The sequence below is a fragment of the Procambarus clarkii genome, chromosome 41, assembly GCF_040958095.1.
Source record: "Procambarus clarkii isolate CNS0578487 chromosome 41, FALCON_Pclarkii_2.0, whole genome shotgun sequence".
Classification (NCBI taxonomy): Eukaryota; Metazoa; Arthropoda; class Malacostraca; order Decapoda; family Cambaridae; genus Procambarus; species Procambarus clarkii.
In genome coordinates this window covers 11,133,086-11,157,078 of record NC_091190.1, presented here as the reverse complement: position 1 = coordinate 11,157,078, position 23,993 = coordinate 11,133,086, and positions in this window count along the sequence as shown.

The window sequence follows — 23,993 nt, the reverse complement described above, 5'->3', positions numbered from 1 at the left end:
ACAGCAGCCCTATATCCAAGTTTACTCAGATCTACTTTACTAATACTTTCTAATCATTTGTAAACATAGTTGATGCCTATTTTATTACTTAATAATCAACCCCAAGCTCAGTCTTTAAATGCTCTTTGAGAAACACGAATCGTCTTACGTCTGGCAGGGAAGATACAAACAGAGACACCTCGCCATGCGTCCCACTAATATAAAGTACTTTATTTAGCTCAATTTGACCTCTGGGTTCCAACTGAGGAACCCAGGGTCGTAACACTCCTCCCCCCTTCAGAGAAAAAAAAAATGTGGCTACCAGAATAGTAGTCATATTTTTTTGTAAGAGTATACAGAGAATAAAAAGGAAAATCCATGGCATAAAAGAAAATCAATCAAAACAACAATTTCTCTGCAAGAAAAGTACAAAGGAATTCTCTGAAAGAAAAAACACATCTATCTTGAGGTTATCTCTAGATGATTTCGGGGCTTTTTAGTGTCCCCGCGGCCCGGTCCTAGACCAGACCTCCACCCCCAGGAAGCAGTCCGTGACAGCTGACTAACACCCAGGTACCTATTTTACTGCTAGGTAACAGGGGCATAGGGTGAAAGAAACTCTGCCCATTGTTTCTCGCCGGTGCCCGCGATCGAACCCGGGACCACAGGATCACAGTCCAGCGTGCTGTCCGCTCGGCCTACCGGCTCTGGGTCGATCCAGGCTTCGAGAAGGGGCAGTGGATAGGCATCCACAATGGTCACCTTGTTGAGCTGCCGATAGTCGGTGCATAATCCCCAGGAGCCGTCTGGTTGGGGACATACACACACAAAAAAAAACAGGGAAGTAAATAAATTGGAGATGGAATATTTAATGTCACAGGAGAACCTACAAAAAAATATATATATATAACTAAAGCATGATAGTTGGTAAATGGCTTCCTGTGGCCCAGATGAATGTTACTCAGGCAACCGGGACAGAGCGTCGGCTATCAAGTTGAGCCGGCCCGGTAGGTGGATAATGGAAAGATTGAAGTCCTGTAGGTACAATGCCCACCTGAGGATGCGTTTATTCTTTTCTTTCATTTCATTCATGAAAACTAGTGGGTTATGGTCCGTGTACACTTCCACTATATTACCTGTGACGTAGACTTCGAACTTTTTACATATTAACACTAGCGCCAACGCCTCTTTTTCTACCACTGAATAATTGCGTTGCGCCTTGTTAAATTTCACAGAGTAATAATATACTGGGTGTTCCACTTGATCATCCCCAGTTTGCAACAACACTGCACCAGCACCCAAGTCAGATGCGTCAACATGAATTTTAAACGGTTGGTCGAACTTTGGACTAGCGAGCAATGGGGCGGGACCTAAGATCAATTTCAAATTTTTAAATGCCTCTGCACAGTCTGATGAACCACTTAAATTTAAAGGCCTTCCGCAACAAGTTTGTGAGAGGAGTGGCAACACTGGAAAAGTTCTGACGAAAGCGTCGATAATACGCATACATACCGATAAACCTTTGAATGTCCTTTTCAGACTGGAGCACAGGATACTCTAGAATGGCACTGATTTTATCTTGCCGAGGTAACACTTTTCCTTGGGCCACTTCATAACCGAGGTACGTCACTGTGCCTTGGCCAAAATGACACTTTTTTGTATTTAAGGTTAGATTTGCATTTTTCAAAACTGTGAACAACTGGCATAACCTAGCTGTGTGGTCAACCCAATTACTATTAAAGAGCACAATGTCATCTAAATACGCCCGACAATTTGGCACATTAGCGAGCAAAGAGTTCATTAACCTCTGGAACGTGGCAGGGGCATTACGCAAGCCGAACGGTAACACTTGATACTCAAAAACACCATCGGGTGTCTCGAACGCAGTTAGTTGTTTAGCACGTTCATTGAGCGGGATTTGAGAGTACCCCCTCGAGAGGTCGAATTTCGAGACATACGTGGCATTTCCAATCTCGTCGATGCAGGCTTCGAAGAGGGGCAGTGGATAGGCATCCACAATGGTCACCTTGTTGAGCTGCCGATAGTCGGTGCATAATCGCCAGGAGATGTCTGGTTTGGGGACCAAAAGGCAGGGCGAGCACCAAGAGCCCTGGCTCGGTCGGATGAGGCTGTGCTGGAGCAGGAAGTCGACCTCTTTCCGTACGATGGCCTTCTTTTCCGGACTCATTCGGTAGGGTTGAAGGCAAATGGGGGTGTAGTCCGTCAACTTGACATCATGGTAAATGGCATCAGTCTGGGTCAGGACCTCCCCGAACAGACTGGAGAATTCGTCAACCAACGACTGCACCTCTTCACGTTGGGCCATCTGCAAATGGGACAGTCCCTCCTCCACAGCATTCACAGAACTAAAATTATTGAGAATGAGATTAGTTGGGTCCCCAGAACAATCATCCCCTCCCTCACTGGAAATAGAAACATTGGTTAGTGCAATGGGCCTGGGGCCCTGGAACTTCTTCAGCCAATTCAAGTGTACAAGCATTACCTGGTTACGCTTGTCAGAGTGTCTCACTTTGTACGTGAGGTCCCCAGTCTTTTCTGTCACAATGTAAGGGCCTTCGTACTTGTGGGACATAGTGTTCCCTAGTCGAGGCTTTAATACCAGGACAGGGTCGCCAGGCTGAAATACCCGCAACTTAGCCTTAGCATCGTTTCGTTCTTTCATATTTTCTTGGGCCTTCCCAAGATACTTTAGTGCAGCCGCCTTGCAGTCCTTGAGTCTCTGGTGGTGTTGCGCAAAGAAAGCCGAACCTTCGGTTAATGTTACGTTCCCTAGCAGATTCTCCTGTAACATTTGCAAGGGTCCACGAACTTTATGGCCAAAGACTAACTCAAAAGGAGAACAACCCAATGAACTTTGTAACCCCTCTCGAGCAGCAAACAAAACATACGGCAAGTTCTCATCCAAGAAGGTGTGGGAACTCTCGCACGATGTCTTCAACATCTGCTTCAGAGTTAGATGGAACCGCTCAGTTACCCCCTGACTCTGTGGATGGTATGGGCTGGAAAGCTTATGAGTTATTCCATGGTCCTTACAGAATTGTTAAAAAATATCAGACTTAACCCTTAAATGGCGCATAGCTATATACCATTTGACACCCACAGGCGCATACCAAAAAAAAAAAAAAAAAAATTATATTTTCTTCCTAACCTGTTAATTTGTGTTCACTGATCACGGGAAAAATAAAAAAAAAATCGTAAGTGGCATATATTGCCCGCTGGGACTCAGCATGCGTCCCAGGCGGTTTGTTGATCGCCAGCTGTCAGGCCGGAGTTGCCACAAAGAGATAATTACCTAATTATTTCAATGTCTCTGATTGATTTTTCGTAGTTTTTTGCTGTAATATTATTCAATAGTGATATATCTTTTATAATAAACTGAGTGAATCATCGCTGTACTCAAAAATATGGTATGCATATTGTTGATTCAATTATGTTCATCAAACAGTGAACAAATACTTTGTCGGTTATTATGTTGTAATCCACAAGTTAGTAGAATTATTAGCTAGAGGATCATTACTACAACACTTAACGAATGATGATTGGAAGTACATGTTAAGTAGACAGACTATGGATCACATATCTAAGAAAGGTCAATGGATTAAGACCGAAGCTGTTTAGCCAAATTAATAATTCCTGGAAAGAGGAATTATTCTTCGTCAGGCTTCTAGGATCAAGGTTACCGCTCTAGGGATAAGGTTAATCGGATTATACCTTCCTTGAGAGGCGTACCACTCGGTTTGTACTGGAACACAATGAATGAACATATGGAAGGTATTTAAAGGCCGTCGAGTTTGGTCCTTTAATTACAACGAATAGACTCTGACAAATAATTACATATTAACATACTCTATTAGGTCAATACACTTCCAATATCCATAGACCACTTGACCTCCGCGAACACCACCCACACTCGTAACTTCCGCCTAAGTCCCTAATACGGAATGATTACTACAACGCTCCACACCCGGTTAGTCTTTCATTCAATACTCACATACTGCAGACTTAACTTGGTCACTAAGATCACATCAGGTTCTCGCATAGCTGTCTGCTACACTTCGCTGCTGCCGCAAACGGGGATCCAGAGGAGTTCTCAGTTCAACTCCCACAATCAGACTGACTTTAGCCAACCATGGCCTCAAACATTTCACCACGCCTCTCGAGGAAGGTATAATCCGATTAACCTTATCCCTAGAGCGGTAACCTTGATCCTAGAAGCCTGACGAAGAATAATTCCTCTTTCCAGGAATTATTAATTTGGCTAAACAGCTTCGGTCTTAATCCATTGACCTTTCTTAGATATGTGATCCATAGTCTGTCTATTTAACATGTACTTCCAATCATCATTCGTTAAGTGTTGTAGTAATGATCCTCTAGCTAATAATTCCTACTAACTTGTGGATTACAACACCACTCCCCTCCTTAAACACGCATATGTCCCCATATGCATCATTGCAATGGTTCCATTAGTGCAAGGACCTGGAGGATGCACCCACCATATGTGTACAACTAAAAAATCATCCAATAAGTTCATCATACACACGATGAAATAAATTAAAATTTTCCCCGACATGACTCACAACACTTCTCCAACATATACATTATATTCACATCATTGCACAGATAAAATAGTCTGTAATAATTTTTCCCATCTCCAACAATGCACATATACCTAAACTGCTGACATATAATTACATACAAACATAACCATAAAATTACATGGACCAGAATGCTGGCACTTAAACAGAAATTAACACTAGTCATTAATATATACACAACACATATATATCTAAGGTTCTTCATCCTTAGTAATAAGTTAATAACAATTTAACATCTTGCCTTGTACTGTTGACATAAGGGCTTACAATGGTCACACAATGTTTCACTGGCCTCCTCCACAATTGGCAGCATCACTTCTCTTGTCTTCGTGTCCCATGGTTGCCAGGTCATAGATCCTCCATGACCCAGACAAAACCCAGGCTGTCCAGCCTGGTGAATGTTGCCAATGTCCCATCGTTGCTCTGACCTAACGTGATCCTGGCCTCCAGAGCAACGGAGATTCCTACCCCAGGGTCATGTTCCCTCGGGTCTGTGCTGACGTCTCGTTCCAGGGCACCAACCCCAGAACGCTGTAGATACCTCACAGCTCTCTGGTCATCCTTAATTGCTGTGCTCACCACAGCTGTAGCACATTACTCTAGGCCCATCTGCCCAGAGTGTGTCCACCTGTATTCACACCTTCCCGACCGCTGTACCTGCAAAATATTCCCTCGAAGCCCCCTGGCTCAATCCCATTATTACATGACACCCCCTTCGGCTCCTTACTCTCTCCCCGTATATAGCCTGAGCGCAGCTGCAAAGCCATTGCAGCTGGCCCTTATCCCTGCTTTGATCTCAGGGGGCGAATTTCGCCTATAACGTCACGTTGGCTTCACTTCCTCCCCCTTTTTTCTAGAATTACCGAGTGTAGCCTCATGGCTTCTCTTCTACTCTACCTGAAGCTCTGTGACATGATCCCGGGGGACCTTCTCAAGCCTAACACTCAGTAATGGTGCCGATGAGGTAATATACAGTATATACATGCACATACATTATCACAATAAATACCTCATTAAAATAATTCCACAACTAATGTCACTAAAGCATCATACTGCCACTGGCTCGCCTCTAGCGAGATTCCTGTAATAACTTAACTAATGAGAAATTAGTATATCTACTTGGCTCGCCCACTGCAACCACCAACACCTGAAATTTTGAAATTCTACATTGCAATCTTATCCATAAGACTTACCCACTCCGACATAATTAATGAAAATTTTAATGAGAATAATGAATTTTTATTAGTCTTTTATGAGTTTTGCTAGATATATCGACTTGGCTCGCCTACTGCAGCCACCAACTCCTGCAATTATCCACATTTCATCTTATCCATACGACTTACCCACTCCGACACACCATTACCTCTGGTCATCCCAACCACTGATGACCTCAATATAACGCCACACATCCCTACAACCACTTCCTGCGTCCTAACGCACCGACCTTGCTACGCCAATACTCACCTTACCGACCACTACCTGGCGCCCCTGCGCCACCATATACTCCACAACACCACACTCCATACCAGGCGTCCAAACGCCACTACACTACACCACCCAATGGCGTCCCCAACGCCCTCAACACAACACCCGGCGTCCCCAACGCCCTCAACACAACACCCGGCGTCCCCAACGCCCTCAACACAACACACGGCGTCCCCAACGCCATCAACACAACACACGGCGTCCCCAACGCCCTCAACACAACACACGGCGTCCCCAACGCCCTCAACACAACACACGGCGTCCCCAACGCCCTCAACACAACACACGGCGTCCCCAACGCCCTCAACACAACACACGGCGTCCCCAACGCCCTCAACACAACACATGTGCACGGCGTTCCCAACGCCCTCAACACAACACACGGCGTCCCCAACGCCCTCAACACAACACACGGCGTCCCCAACGCCCTCAACACAACACACGGCGTCCCCAACGCCCTCAACATACACACAGCGTCTTCAACGCCATCAACACAACACACACGGCGTCCCCCAACACCATTACCACCACAGGCCAACCCGTTCTCGCAAATTTAATAAGTCAATATTGACTTATTAAATATGTGCATAGGTGACATACTTAACATAATAGATACCCTTAAAAAGATTCATAGAAAACACCGACCTTACCTAACCTTGTTAGTATCTTAAGATAAGCATCTTATTGCTTCGTAATTACAATTATTACCTAACCTATAATAGGTATAGGTTAAGTAATAATTGTAATTACAAAGCAATAAGATGCTTATCTTAAGATACTAACAAGGTTAGGTAAGGTCGGTGTTTTCTATGAATCTTTTTAAGGGTATCTATTATGTTTAGTATATCACCTATGCACGTAGTTAATAAGTCAATATTGATTTTACGAATTTGCGAGAACGGGTTGCACAGGCATATGCCTTGCGCCAGAGCGCATCAAAACACCACGAGACGTCACCACCAATAAGTAACCAGACGCCACACACACTCCCTTTTCTCTCGTAATCCGTTAATTACCTGACCAACACTCGTCAGGCATAATTTCTCGTGTAGTGGCCACCCACCACACTCTACCACCTGCGTTAACATACTTCAACGCTAATGTCTACAATACACCCGATGTTACAACAACCAGTTATGCTACACATGCTACACCTTGGCGCTACACTGCCAACAATGTCATGCACTATACTACGTCCATAATATCAACAGTCAAAACATGCACATTTCACTACAGTAAATACTATGCATTACGCTGGCGTTTAATAAGCCACTACACGTGCATTACACTACACACCCCGACGTACAAACGCCAATACACAACCATGCACTACCCTTGGCATCCAAACACCAATACACAACCATGCACTACTCCCGGCGCCACACACCCCCACCAACGGGACACGCTCCCTGTGTCCCAAGGTAACACTCTCCATAATGCTACCTGCACCCACTAAAAATCTCCATGGCCCTTTCCAGGGTACACTAGACATCGAACCCCAGACGTCAAATTACGCGTCGCTCGCTATGCCTAGGAGTTCACAATTCACTTCGCCTATTTTCTGTATTGATGTAACGCCTGAAATCGCTAGAATCTTTACGTAATATTTAATTATCTTTAAAATATTAGGTTTGCGCTTTACGTGAAAGTTAATTTACGTCATATTACGTAGTTTTCACGCTTGATTTGTCCTTAGCAATGTTTTATCACTATTACCGCCTTACCGACGATATAAAACAAGCTCCAAGGTGAGGCTTGCTTGGCCCACCCATCGCTTGTCCCGCACATGGCCGCACATGGCCCACGCTGGCCCACATTCACCCGCGCTAGTTTACTTCGCCACGCTGTATAATCCGCACTACGAACACTGTATAATCCGCACTACGAACACTGTATAATCCGCACCACGAACACTGTATAATCCGCACTACGAACACTGTATAATCCGCACTACGAACACTGCACTTGTTTTGGATCCCGATGCTTCAGTGGTCCAGACTTGCATCTTAGCCGTCTCTCGTTGCGGGAATCTGGAAAGAAAGAAATAAACCCCACATGTGCCCCACAATGGCCTAGTCCCTTTAATTAACTAACTCCTCTGACCTGGTCTCACCTGACCCTTCTTTCCTCCGTCTAGTAACCACCATTCTCACCACAACCCAACGTCTACCATTTCCCGAACATTCCCTCACCAACTAAACCAGAACCACACTTCCTTCATCTCGCACAGTGATCCAAAACCTGTTTTCGCTGTCACCAAATATGTCGTGACGCTGAACCCCGGTTCATTCCGAACACAGCGATTACACAACACATAACACCTTGCCTCAGCAACCGTTACTACCACCTATACTCCTACACACACCAGACCCTAGAGGCATACCACTGGGTTTGTACTGGAACACAATGAATGAACATATGGAAGGTATTTAAAGGCCGTCGGGTTTTGTCCTTTAATTACAAAGAATAGACTCTGACAAATAATTACATATTAACATACTCTATTAGGTCAATACACTTCCAATATCCATAGACCACTTGACCTCCGCGATCACCACCCACACTCGTAACTTCCGCCTGAGTCTCTAATACGGAATGATTACTACAACGCTCCACACCCGGTTAGTCTTTCATTCAATACTCACATACTGCAGACTTAACTTGGTCACTAAGATCACATCAGGTTCTCGCATAGCTGTCTGCTACACTTCGCTGCTGCCGCAAACGGGGATCTAGAGGACTTCTCAGTTCAACTTCCACAATCAGACTGACTTTAGCCAACCATGGCCTCAAACATTTCACCACGCCTCTCGAGGAAGGTATAATCCGATTAACCTTATCCCTAGAGCTGTAACCTTGATCCTAGAAGCCTGACGAAGAGTAATTCCTCTTTCCAGGAATTATTAATTTGGCTAAACAGCTTCGGTCTTAATCCATTGACCTTTCTTAGATATGTGATCCATAGTCTGTCTACTTAACATGTACTTCCAATCATCATTCGTTAAGTGTTGTAGTAATGATCCTCTAGCTAATAATTCCTACTAACTTGTGGATTACAACAATTACACTATATACACAGGTTATATATAAGTATTTGCATGTTTCATTCACCATAACTGTACATCAAAGCTTGTATGGTGAGTAAAGGCACAAAGACGTAGGACCTCACACAGTCACCTGATGGCCGCCGCCCTCAAGGCCAGATGCACTAATATTTCTCCTACAACAATACTGTTTGCGGTGCTATTATGCTATATACACACATTATATATAAGTATCTACCTGTTTTATTCACCATACTTGTACAAGTAAACTGGCATGGTGCCCAAAGACCATCGTGGTCATCAGAAAACAACATGGTAAGTCCTGCAGACGACGCTCCACCCTCACCAAAATGGCGGCTCCCAACCTTCTCCTCTTGCTGTTTATACCCTCTATACACACGTTATATATAAGTATCTACATTTGTGTTCACCATAGCGAACCACTAAGCTGGTATGCTGAGTGCAGTCAATAAAAGGTGGCCACAGTCAGAAGACATCGCCACCACCCTCCCTCCCACAGCATTACTCTTCCCTCCATGGCGCACAGCGCTAAATATCACCACAATCCTGCTATTATCAGAACCCTGGTCAGTTTTATCACAGTCAGGGGTCTTCTGTAATAATATCATCGCTACATAATAGCATGAACAAGAATATTATGACATTTTTAGGCGATGCTGTGGTCACAAGCTGAACAGCAGTGCTGTGAGTTCATGCTGCGTGCGTCAGGCTTGGTTGCTCATTCAATACTGAGGCCCCTAACACCTGGGAGTTTGGCCCATGATTTTTTAAAAAAATGGCATCTGTTTACAAGAGCCCTGATGAAGGTGTGGTGAACCCCGTGTATCCGCGGGCCGTTTAAATCTTGTGTAGTACTCCAAAGCATCACATGATGCGATGCGCAATTTACTGCAAGTCAGTCAAAGCATCATATGATGCGATGCGCAATTGAAGGGTTAAAGTTAGTACCATTGTCAGTTTGCACGACCCGAGGCAGTCCAAAAGTGGAAAAAAATTGCAACATACGAGCAACAACAGTCTTTGCTCAGATGTTCCTTACAGCAAGATCCTCTGGGTAATGGGTCGTGATACACATCATCGTGATTAGGTAAATGTTACCAGACTTAGTTCTAGGTAATGGTCCAACACAGTCCATTACCACATGAGAAAATGGTTCCTCCGGCACGACAATAGGCCTTAGAGGAGCTTTAGGTGGAGTCTGGTTTGGTTTCCCAACAAGTTGACAAGCAATACATGCATTACAAAATTTTGCCACATCGCTTTTCAGCTTGGGCCAAAAGAAATACTTGCAGATTTTGTGATAAGTAATATTAATACCTTGATGTCCCCCCATAAGATCATTATGAGCAGCTGAGAAAACTCTCTCTCTATAGCAGGTCGGCAACATAACCTGGTGGACTACCTCCCACTCATTTGACAAGGGAGCACTCTGTGGTCTCCATTTTCTCATCAAAATTCGATCATTGTAGTAGTACCCAGTTGCTGCGTCTACAATTTCTTCCATAGAGACGGCTGTCTCATGACAATCTGCAAGACTGGGGTCAGCTTTCTGTAACTCACTCAAGGAGGCATCTAGGCCTTAGTCAGATGCCATTGGCCGAGGCTCAACAGTGTTCTCCTCCACCTCCCAACTACTCTCGGTAGGTGGCGGTGGCAGGCTCTCCACAATGTCCTCGGCCACGTCATCGAGTCGGGCCATGAATGTGTCCGCGAGGTCCACTTGGTTTTCACCACTCGGAAAGTTCCTCGTGTCTTCGGGATTTACCACCTTGGCAAGCACAGGGCTGCCCTTACATTTAAGTCCCATAGACCTGGTCACTGTGCACGCAGGGTACACAACATTATCCTCTGCAGCAGGTGGATCCAGGCAAACCTTAGGGGTAGGCAACATAATAGGCAGTCTGGAGTCCCCTACCTTATCCCCTGCTAAATCATTACCAACTATTACATCAACATTAGGGAAAGGTAGGTATGAAGTGACTCCGTCTGTACAAACACCCTTGTGGAAATCAGATTCCAGGGTAATTTTATGGAGGGGTACTGCTCGAGTATCACTAGTGACACCCTTGACCAGTACCACCTCTCCAGTGTTGAGAGTGTCGGCACCTTGCAAAGCACTCTCTAAAATTAAAGTCTGGATGGATCCGGTGTCTCGGAAGATCCCCACGTCCTTCCAGGAAGAAGCCTCAGACAAAAGTAGTCTCCCTTTCGATAAGAATGGGGTAAGCAGGTCCAACTACTGTGGGTTGGATGTCTTACTCCCTAACCCCTCTGAAGGCCTCAAGCCCTGTGTCACAACTAGAGCATTGGTTCTTTTTTCCGGGTACAGTTGCCAACAACGGCTAGTAATGTGGTTTGGACGTTTACAGTGACCACAGATACGTCGGGGAGAAGAGACATTACTAACAGGATTACCCTTTGGTTCACTTCTAGGTGCCGTGGGGTTAGACACTTTATGTCTGAAACAGAAGGTGCATTAGTTAAAGGGTTAGAATGAGCTGGTCTGGACTGGCTGTGGGTATACGTTTTGCTACTCTGTAGGGTATAATTATTTTTATTGGGCCTTTTGCCCGCCAACTGGTAGTTTTCTGCCATCTTGGCCAAGTCCCCTATTTTAGAATCTACCTCTATCCTTCCTCTAATGTACTGTGCTACATTCTCTGGCATATTATCTATAAAATGTTCCATTAAAACTAAATTCTTCAGTGCCTCGTATGATTTGGCTTTAGCCGAGCGAATCCATTTTTCAAACAATCTAATTTGATCATTAGCAAACTTAGTGAGCTGTTGGTTGTGAGTAGGCATAAGGTTGCGATAAGCTTGGCGGTGAGCTTCAGGAGTAATTTCGTATGCCCTCAAAATTCGTTCCCTGACTTTATCATGTTCAAAACACTCGTCGTCAGGCATGTTTATAAAAATATCTTGCGCCTTACCCCTAAGTCTTCCCTGTAGGATTTTCACCCACTCTTCCTTTGGCCAGTTCCTGGACATGACGAAGAGTAAAAATGAAAATGGTTGAAAAAACTTTCAGGGTCCGACTCTGAAAATTCAGGCAAGTTATGCTTTTTCTCATAATGCCTGGGGTTTGAATCCCCGGCAGGTGGTGGCCCAGTGGCACTCGCTCTAATTTTAGCCTCCTCAGTTTTGAGTTTTTGCTCCTCTAGTATTATTTTTGCTAACTCTAGAGCTATCTCTCTGTCCCTATGAGCTGCACTTTCCGCTTGGCTAGGTTGGCATAAAGGTGTATCATCTGGCAATTGTTCTTGATCCATACAATATTGTAATATTTCATTCACCAAAGTCCACTTTTTATCCACGTTATTTATCTCGAAGCCAAATTCCTTGCCTAACAATACTAAGTTAGACTTGGTAAGCTTCTTGATCTCTACCACTGAAGGATTCCCTGCCAGTTCCTGCATTTTAGCCTCTATCACTAATTAATTTAGCTCCTAGCCAAAGAAAAAATTAAAAAAATAAAAATTGGAAAAAAAAACAAAAATTTGCACGGCCCCTAACACAAGGCCCACACTTACCTTAATCGTGAAGGGATCCAGCTGGGTGTCCAGTCAGTATAAGCTCTCCTTTGCTACATGAGCTGGACCCTAGGCTAACACACAACCGTTCTGCGGAAAACAAGAATTTTTAGTTTTGGCACTCAAAAATTTAATTTTTTTCAATTACTGTTCCTCCCGGTCTGGCCAACCACTTGTTAAGACTTTAAAGGTGCTGCTATGGGGTATCTAGTATTAATTTAGTGTAGGACCAGCAGTTAGCATTCAGAAGTATTAAGTATTGGAGATCATAAAGGTCCGGCCCCCAATGAAAAGATATGAGTAAACTTATATGAAAAGTATATGAGTGGCTTATTACTGCAATTGTGAGCCTAGAGGTAGATCAAAGATCTCCTACACAGGAAGAATGGATACTCCTTTAACTAACTTACTTATTTATTAACCCCTTAACAACCCCCATATACATTCACACCAATAACAATAATTACTTTACCACACTATCTTACATTAAAAGCCTTGATCCACATAGGCAGGATCCAAGGTTTTACAAAGAGCACAAGCTAGGGTAAAGTTTACTAGGCAAGGGACACTAGCAAGGACTCAAGGTAGCTTACTGGTACGACTGGAACCCACGTGGTTCCACTGGGACCCCCTTAGAGTAACAGAACAATATAAACACTAGTGATCACCTACTTAATGCACAATAATACTCTACACAGTACTACTTTACACACAGAACATGTTTATGCTAGAGAATGAGGACAATACAGTATACTTATCTTGGTAAACTAGACACAGAAATAGGTAAGAGAAGCAAGAGGAAGGGGAGGAGGTTCTTTTCACCACGACACCAGCCCAGAGAAGGGAGACCGTCTCCAATCTCCTTCCTCAGCTGGCTCGCTGCCGGCAGACTACTCAATTAATCGTACAGCAGCCCTATATCCAAGTTTACTCAGATCTACTTTACTAATACTTTCTAATCATTTGTAAACATAGTTGATGCCTATTTTATTACTTAATAATCAACCCCAAGCTCAGTCTTTAAATGCTCTTTGAGAAACAAGAATCCTCTTAAGTCTGGCAGGGAAGATACAAACAAAGACACCTCGCCATGCGTCCCACTAATATAAAGTAGTTTATTTAGCTCAATTTGACCTCTGGTTTCCAACTGAGGAACCCAGGGTCGTTACATTGGTACTCTTTTGGGAGCGGAAGCCAAACTGACAGGGGCTAAGAATGTCGAATTTTACGAGGTAGGAGTAGAGCTGTTTGTAGATAATTTTTTCAAATATTTTTTATAGTATGGGTAGGTTTGATATTGGTCTATAATTGCTTATGTCTGCCGGATTACCTCCTTTATGAACTGGCGTTACTCTTGCTTTTTTAAGGATATCAGGGAAGGTCATATCAAGAAGTGTCATATGACACTCAAGGGATTTTTTGAACAGCAGAGCTATAGGTGGCGCAAGGGCGTGGGAGGCGCTCTTGTATACAATGGATGGTATTTCACTGATATTCCCTGCTTTGGTTTTTAGTGAGTGTAAAATGGACACAACATCTGTCGGGCTGACTGGTGAAAGGAGAAGAGAGTTTGGATAGCTGCCTGAGAGATATGTGTTGATATGTGTCTGAGTTTGTGGGATTTTACTGGCAAGGTTAGCACCAACCGATGAAAAGAAGCTATTAAATTCATTCGTCATTTCTAAATCAGATGACGGTGTAAGGCCATCCTTAGAGAGGGGTCCGTCTAATTACCACAAGCTTCACAAAGCTTCCTGGCAATACGTTAGTAATGAATAAATATGATATGTTAGGTTAGGCTAACCTAACCGTACCGTACCGTACCGTACCGTACCTAACCTAATCTAACCTAACCTAACTTAACCAAACCAAACCTAACCTAACCTAACCGACGCTTGGATCGTCGACTTGATTTGGCGTCACCAGCTCTTTATTTTCATTTAATTTTTGTATTTATTTATTTATTTATTTATTTATTTATTTATTTATTTATATATATACAAGAAGGTACATTGGGTTTGTGAGAATACATTGGATAGTACAGTATTTACATTCTTGCAAAGCCACTAGTACGTGCAGCGTTTCAGGCAAGTCCTTAATCTAGCAGATAATTTTAAGTAGGTAATTTCAATCAGAATTGATAAATGAAAGATACATTTCAAGAGAAAAATGAGATGAGAGAGATAAGTAAGTATATTAAAACACATTGTTATATTAAAGCTCTGATTGATTACATTGACAGCTTGATTAGTAATTTAAACAAGATTAATAGACACCATACAGCAGATTGACAGCACATATAAGACAGCAATGATCACAATGGTAAAGATGTTCAGAATGGGTACATAAAGATTGAGAGACTGGGTAGCAAAAGATACAGATAAGCAAGATTTATAAACACCATATAACAGATTGGCAGCACATATAAGAAAACAGCAATGTTCACAATGGTAAAGATGTTCAAATTGGGAACATAAATGTTGGGAGATTGGGTAGCAAATAGATACAGTGCAATTTTAAGGCAAAAAGTTGTAAATTATGAAGATAAAATTAGGTACTTTTTAGTATTGATTTTGAATGATGTAAAAGTTGGACAGCTTTTCAATTCAGTAGGGAGTGAGTTCCATAAACTGGGTCCCTTTATTTGCATAGAGTGTTTACACAGATTAAGTTTAACTCTGGGGATATCGAAGAGATATTTATTTCTGGTGTGGTGATAATGGGTCCTATTACATCTGTCCAGGAAGAGTTTCAGACAAGGATTTGCATTTAAGAACAGGGTTTTGTAAATGTAGTTGACACAAGAGAATTTGTGGAGAGAGATTATGTTTAGCATGTTTAGGGAGTTAAACAAGGGGGCTGTGTGTTGTCTGAAAGCAGAATTTGATATTATTCTGATAGCAGATTTTTGCTGGGTGATGATGGACTTGAGGTGGTTTGTAGTGGTTGAACCCCATGCACAGATACCATAGTTGAGATAGGGATAGATTAGTGCATAATATGGAGAGATGAGAGCAGAGTTAGGAACATAATATCTGATTTTGGAGAGTATACCAACTGTTTTAGAGACTTTCTTAGTTATGTGTTGTATGTGGGTACTGAAGTTGAGTCTCTTGTCTAGGAATATGCCAAGAAACTTTGCATCATTTTTATTGCTAATGTTTACATTGTCAATCTGAAGCTGAATTGCATTTGTAGATTTGCTTCCAAATAGGATGTAGTAGGTCTTTTCTATGTTAAGTGTTAGTTTGTTGGTTGACATCCATAAGTGGACTTTTTTTAGTTCAATATTAACAACATCATTTAGTGTATGTGGGTTGGAGTAAATGAGGGTAGTATCATCAGCAAACAAATAGGTTTCAGAATGTTAGAGACATTAGGCAGATCATTAATGTATATAAGAAATAGTAGGGGTCCCAAGATGCTGCCCTGTGGCACTCCAACGGTTATTGGTAGAATGGGAGAGATAATATTATTGATGGCTACACATTGGTGTCTATCACTAAGATAGGATTGGATATAGTCCAGTGCATGGCCTCGGATTCCATAATGATGGAGTTTACATAAGAGGTAATCGTGATTAACCGTATCAAAGGCCTTTCTCAGGTCAATGAAGAGTCCAATTGGAAACTCATTTTTGTCAAGGGCTGAGTAAATTATATCAAGGAGACTAATAATTGCATCGTTGGTACTCTTTTGAGAGCGGAAGCCAAACTGACAGGGGCAAAGAATGTCGTATTTTACGAGATAGGAGTAGAGCTGTTTGTGGATAATTTTTTCAAATATTTTTGATAGTATGGGTTGGTTCGATATTGGTCTGTAGTTGTTTATGTCTGACGGATTACCTCCTTTATGAACTGGCGTTACTCTTGCGTTTTTAAGGATATCAGGGAAGGTATGACACTCAAGGGATTTGTTGAACAGCAAAGCTATAGGTGGTGCAAGGGCATGGGAGGCGCTCTTGTATACAATGGATGGGATTCCACTGATGTTCCCAGCTTTGGTTTTTAGTGAGTGTATGATGGACACAACATCTGACGGGCTGACTGGTGAGAGGAGAAGAGAGTTTGGATAGCTGCCTGAGAGATATGTGTTGATATGTGTCTGAGTCTGTGGGATTTTACTTGCAAGGTTAGCACCAATCGATGAAAAGAAGCTATTAAATTCTTTCGCCATTTCTAAGTCAGATGACAGTGTAAGGCCATCCTTAGAGAGTGTTATCTGGTTGTGGGAGTGTTGTTTAGTTCCCAGGATGTTAGAGATGGTATTCCATGTGCTTTTCAAGTTGCCTTTTGCTTCTTTGAGTCTAGTCTCATAATACGAAAGTTTTGCTTTTCTTATGATACTGGTAAGCACTGATGAGTACCTTTTAACTACTTCCATTGAAACTAGGCCACCCCTAAATTTCTTTTCGTTTTCATGTTTTTTGTTGATTGATTTAATTATGCCACTTGTGAGCCACGGGTTATTTTTTCTTTTATGTTACTTGTTTGGTAAGGAGGGGACAGTGAGTGTTGTAGAGGCTTAGAGTTTTGGAGAGAAAGAGGTTAGTTGATGAGTTTATATCCTGTGAATTATTAAATTCAGATTCCCAGTTAATATTGTGAAGTGCATTAGAGAGATTGCCTAAAGCTGATTCACTATGTAGCCTGAATGAGAGTTTTTTGGTTTCAGGTGGTGATTTGTCAATGTTTGCTATGAGGAAAGTAGGATAGTGGTCAGTTGTTCTGTCATAAATTACCCCAGATGTAAGGGGAGCTGTTATATTAGTCCATAGGTGATCCAGGGTAGTGGCAGATGTTTGAGTGACTCGGGTGGGCTTGGTGATTGTGGGGATTAGCATACAGGAGTGCATGCTGTTACGGAAATAGTCAACTTGAGGGTTGTTTTGAAGACCCAGGTCAATATTGAAATCACCTCCCAGAATGATGTGATTTTTGTTGAGATTGTTATTTATGATAAGACTCCTTACATTGTCAGAGAATAAAGCTATGTTGATATTAGGAAATCTATAGCTGGCACCGATTACCAGGGAGGATTTAAGGGATTTACTGGAGAACTTGGCAAAGGTATATTCACAATAGTCGTCTCTATCACTAATGACACTATTGCAAGTGAAGGTATCTTTGTAATATATTGCTGTACCGCCACCTTTTTTATTAGGCCTGCAGTTATGAATGGCTTTATAACCAGCTAAATTGTAGAGTTGGGTGTAGTCATTACTTAGCCAAGTTTCTGCTAAAATGATGAAAGATAATTTTGTACCTAGTGCTGTAAGTAGTGCATTTATATCATCAAAATGTTTATCAAACGACCTAACATTTTGGTTGTAAACTGATAAGCAGGTGTTATTTAGGAGTTTGTTTTTTGCAAGATTTGCTGTGTAATACCTGCAATAATGATGATCAATGTGCTGATTTGTGTGGATATGGGACAGAAGATTTCGATCAGGATCAATATCAGTAAGCATATAGATAAGATAATGTCACGATACAATAAGATAAGCGATTACAGGAACAGATGAAAACTAAACCTGCTGTAAAATAGAAAGTAATTATAGCAAAACACAACAATATAATAATATAACAATACAATAAGAGCTTACAAAGTATTGAGTCTGCTAAAATTAGAAATAATTATGGCAAAACACAACAGTAAATGCAAGTAAACAAAAGAATTGAAACAATTAGAGGTAGAATTAAGGTCACTAGATAGCCATGGAGGATACACAAGTTTGGTGGAGAAAACAAAAAATCAGTAAAGACTGTCAAGATGAATATATAAAAAAAATTTGACAAATGATAATTGTAAAGTAAAATAATCTTAAAGATAATAAATTTTATTAAGCTTAGTTTTAACCTATAATTTGTATGAACTTAATTAAAAGGACAAGAATGAGATCAATAGTTGATTTCAATAGATGACATAGATCAATACAATTAAATTTAAAATTTAAATGGAATAGGGTAAGATTAGATTTAAGAGTAAAATTTTACAATGAAACTTAGGTAGATGCTTGCATAAGTGCATGGAGACTTGATGGATTATTTAGGAAATTATATGAATGAGAGAACATTAGGTAAAAGGTAAGGCAGAGACAGCACCTTAGACAAAGTTAGATTAAGTTAGGTTAGGCTCAGGCACTGAACGAGTTATTTTAAGTACTGGCATTGGTCGGGTTCAGGTTTTCAGATATACCACAATCACTAAAGAAGGCCAGTAGTTGTTGGTCACATTTTATTTCATATCTTTTTCCTGTACTTTCCTTCTTCGCAAAAATCGTTCCATTCCTAGTGTAGCACTGCTTGATAACACCAGGGTTTTGTTTGCGAATTTGACGCAGCCTGAAGAGGAGGGATCCACGCTGCTTTGTAAGACACTCATTTATATAGAGGTTGGTTTTTTGCTTGGCAGCTGATTGTATGAGGTCAAACTTCGCGGAGGGATTTGCAAGTTTGATGAGCATTCTCCTACTGTTACGGGGACTGTTTTTATCTATCCTGATAGCTGATTTGATTTCAACATTGACACTGATCTTTGAATTAATTAGGGTGTGAGCTATGTTACAACAATTCTCACCTTGTTGTTCATCAGGTAGATCAGTAGAGCTAATTATCAGGGAGTCATGAAGATGTTGTTGCTCTTGGTCATCATCTTTTATAAAAATATACTTTTTCAGATTAAAATTAAGTTTTTTCGTGTTGTACATTCAGCACCAAAATTATAATGAGTAAATATATCATATTTATTCATTACTAACGTATTGCCAGGAAGCTTTCTGAAGCTTGTATAGCTTGTGGTAGTTAGACGGACCGCCAGGGAGAGTTGTCCTCTCAATCCTCTTCTATTACCATTCTTACATCCCAGTTTACGAAATTCAAGCGTGCTGCTGGTCCCAAAAAAGTGGTTCAAAAAGTTGTGCTCAGTCCTTGAGGCTCAAAATACGATCATCCTGAGTCTTCAAACTGAAAATCAAGCAAACCGTTCGAACCTCCATCAACAACAACAAGAAATTACCCTCCTCCGGCCACGAAGATATTAGAAACTTTAGGGCTAGCCAAGAGCAACTCCAGCATGACTTGAATGATCTCCGTGAGGAAAACATTCGTCTGAAATCTGATGAAGCCATAAAAAACCAAGAGGAAGCTCTCAGCAAAATGACTGCTTGTATCAATACATTATCCGCCCAACGTTCCGTCACCCAGGATGAACAAGATCAGGAAGAGCTGCTTGACTCTGTAGTGGGGTCGTCCCAAGCTATTCCACTGGAAAGCGAAGGGGAAAAGTGTATTGAAATAGTTCAGGATCTCTTAAATAAAGAATTGCAGGTCGCTGTAAACAAAACAGACATTATTGCTGCCTACAGAGTAGGCAAAAAGAATCCATCAGGAAAAACCAGCGGAAAATTCACCCGAAGCCGGTCCGTCTAATTACCACAAGCTATACAATCTTCAGAAAGCTTCCTGGCAATACGTTAGTAATGAATAAATATGATATATTTACTCATTATAATGTTGGTGCTGAATGTACAACACGAAAAAACATAATTTTAATCTGAAAAAGTATCTTTTTATAAAGAAATTAGGCGAAAATTTAAAGCTGGTGACGCCAAATCAAGTCGACGATCCAAGCGTCGGTTAGGTTAGGTTTGGTTTGGTTAAATTAGGTTAGGTTAGGATAGGTTAGGTTAGGTTAGGTTAGGTTAGGTCAGCCTAACCTAACATATCATATTTATTCATTACTAACGTATTGCCAGGAAGCTTTCTGAAGCTTGTGTAGCTTGAAGTAGCTTGTGGTAATTAGACGGACCCAGCCAAAGCATTTTTATACCAATTTGACAGTTAATTTCAGTAACACGATCAACAACGCTCAGAATATTAAGTTCCTTTCTCATATTAAGTATCTTTGTGGTACGAGGGCACCTAAGGATTATCCTCAAGGCTTCGTTCTGCAATTTTTCAAGCCCTCCAAGCTTTCTTTCAGGCATCAAAACAAGCAGAGGTGCAGCATAATCCACTAAAGATCTGATGTATGCAAGGTACATCATATTGACAATTCTGACATTGGCACCATAGCCTGAGTGATAACCTGCAACAGCCTTGAGAGCTCGGAGCCTCTCTTTATACTGACGACAGAGTCTGAGTACAACAGGACCATACAGTCGCACCTCAAGGCCAAGGTATTTGAATCTGTTTACATAGTCAAGCTGGGAGCCATCAGACAGTTGCATCTTGCGAACAGCTCCTCCCTGCCTGGGTGGGCGCCGATTTAGTATCTTTGTTTTCTCTGCTGAGATAATTAAACCTAGGTCCTGACAAGAGTCTAATACAGAGTTAAGAGTGTTCTGCGTGTTAGCATACCCAGTGGTGTGTATCATTATATCATCAGCATAGCTAATGTGGACGTTGGGTTTGCTTGGTAAAGAGTTTAACAGCGTGTTTATTAAGATATTAAATAAGGTAGGACTGAGGACACCACCCTGCGGGGTACCTAGTTCAAAATCTCTTGTTTGTCTCCTATGCCCCTGGAAAAATACAGATGACTTCCTGTTGGATAAGTAACCCCCTGATCCAACAAAGCCGACCACCAATATTCATTCTTGCAAGCTCACTCAAGATAACATGTCTATTTGCAATATCAAAGGCAGACTTAAGATCTAGGAAGGTGGTATATGATTTTTCAGTGTGCAGGGTAAGAAAGGTGGTGATGCAATGATGCACACTCCTTCCGTGTATGAAGTCATATATCTGGGGGGATAGCATGGTTCTTATTCTATGGAGGAGACGGTTTAGGACCATTCTCTCGAATGTTTTGCAAATGCAGCTAGTAAGGGAAATTGGGCGGAAAGCATTCTCTTGATTTGGCTTGGGAATTGGAATGATTATACTGTTGGTCCAAGAGATAGGAAGTTCCCAGTAACATAGCTCATATTATACAGCTCAAGCAGGGGATTCCCTGGTACTAAAGAGAGCAGACGCAATATGTCATAAGTGATACCATCTTCACCGGGGGATGTGGCCTTGCCTTTGTTTAAGGCCGCTAGTAATTCAAACTCAGTAAATGGCACATTGCATTCATCTTCCTTGTGGAGCATGAAGTCAACGAGCCTTTCTCGATCTCCGTAACCAGCATTTAATCTGAACTGTATGTCTGGGGGAAGATTATTGAAGCTAGAGGTGGTTGCCCAAGCATCGACTAACTCGTTTGCTCTGTGTAGAGGGTGAGGGTGTGGTACTTGGCCGATCTTATCGCCTTTAATTCTTTTAATATCCTTCCATGCCTGACTGAGGGGGGTGTGAGAGTTGAGACTGTTAACAAAAGTTTCCCAGTTATCTTGCCTGAGCTCTGTCATGCGCACCCTCGCCTTGGCTTGGGCTTTCTAAAAAGAGCTTGAGCATTGCTGGCGTACGTGTTTCCCTATGTGCAAGCCCAACTCGTCTGGCAGTGCGTTTCAAAGTACGCAGTTTGGGGTCATTGTAATAGGCATGGCGTTTATTACCTTTCATATCGTTCCGACTATTGGATGGTGCAGGGGGCCGACCTAAAGGGTCAGCAAACATCTGAATGCTCTGTACTAGATCGTCGTTAAATGTCTGGACTGTGGAGGGATCATAAGTGCTGTACCACTCTGACACATGAGCAACAAAGTCTTCACGTCGAGCAGGAGGAACACTGAGCCGTTTGCGTTTAAAAGTCCCACCGGGCAGGATGGTATTTCCTATACATAGAGTAGTCAATCTAGGGTGATGATCTGACAACAAATCTGTTACAATAGATGATGTGCACCAGACGTGAGAGACGTTGAAACCAACACAGAGGTCTAGAATGCCTCCACAAATATGCGTGGGTTCAAGGTCACCCACAATCTGCACATCCTGGTGACTATTTAGTAGCGACAGCAGTTGATTCTCATTACCGTTACTGAAGCGAGAGCCACCAATGTCCTTGTGTCTAGCATTGTAGTCACCAAGAATGATGGTTGGCTCTGCTTGAGCGCAGGCCGGAAGATCAATATAATATAACTTTCCTGCTGGAGCATATAGATTAAATACATTGAGGACAGAGTTGCCCACATAGATCCTCACTCCATGATACTGTTTTTTTTTCAGGGATATTCCTGCGCGGGCCCTAAGCCTCTGGCTGGCCCACTAAGTGTTGCTTGTTTCTGTTTTACTTGGGCTTACCTTACCTTGAGGTTACCTTGAGGTGCTTCCGGGGCTTAGCGTCCCCGCGGCCCGGTCGTCGACCAGGCCTCCTGGTTGCCGGACTGATCAACCAGGCTGTTGGATGCGGCTGCTCGCAGCCTGACGTATTAGTCACAGTCTGGTTGATCAGGTATCCTTTGGAGGTGCTTATCCAGTTCTCTCTTGAACACTGTGAGGGGTCGGCCAGTTATGCCCCTTATGTGTAGTGGAAGCGTGTTGAACAGTCTCGGACCTCTGATGTTGATAGAGTTCTCTCTCAGAGTACCTGTTGCACATCTGTTTTTCAACTGGGGTATATGGGCGGAGTATAAGTATTTATTTCTCGTATGGTTGCTTCAGTAAGATTTTGCCATATGTGTTTAACAACTTCTTCTGCTCTGTTGAATCTAAGTTGAAATCTTAATGGGTTTGTAACTGTGCACTGTGTTAGGTAATGTTCCATTGGTCTGTCAGGCATTTCTCCACAGTGTTGACATTTCCTCACATCTTCAGGAACCTGTAAGCCTATTTCCCATCCACATGGGTATCCAAGCCTGATGCGATGTAAGTGCACTTCTGTTGCTCTACTGCTCCCTTTCATCAAACTAAGTGGTTCGTAGTTGGTTGAATTCTTGTACCAACCCGCAGATCTTGATGTTGCAACTGCTGTGTTGTGGTCACTGTACATCTTTTGCATTGCTCTGTTTCTAATTACTTTCTTAATCTGTGATAGACTCTGTGGTATGTAAATGTCAACATTTCTTCTCTTAGTTGCAAGTTTTGCAGCTTCGTCTGCAATGTCATTTCCTATTATTCCCACATGACTTGGCACCCAGTTGATAAGTACCCGTCGGCCTTGTCGTTTGAGTGTTTGCATTAATGATATGACATTTGTGATCAGATGTATGTTATCACATATGTGTTCTTGTTGCAAGGTTTCAATGGCAGTTCTCGAATCTGTATGTATGATAACATGTTGTCGGTGTTGAGCAAGAGCATGTTCCAAAGCCTTTTGAATGGCTAGCATCTCTGTTTGTAAAGTCGAACACCCATTTGAGAGCCAACAACTATTTACAGTTTCCTGCTTTAACTGCAGCTCCGGTTTCTTGTCCCTGCTGGTCTACTGATCCA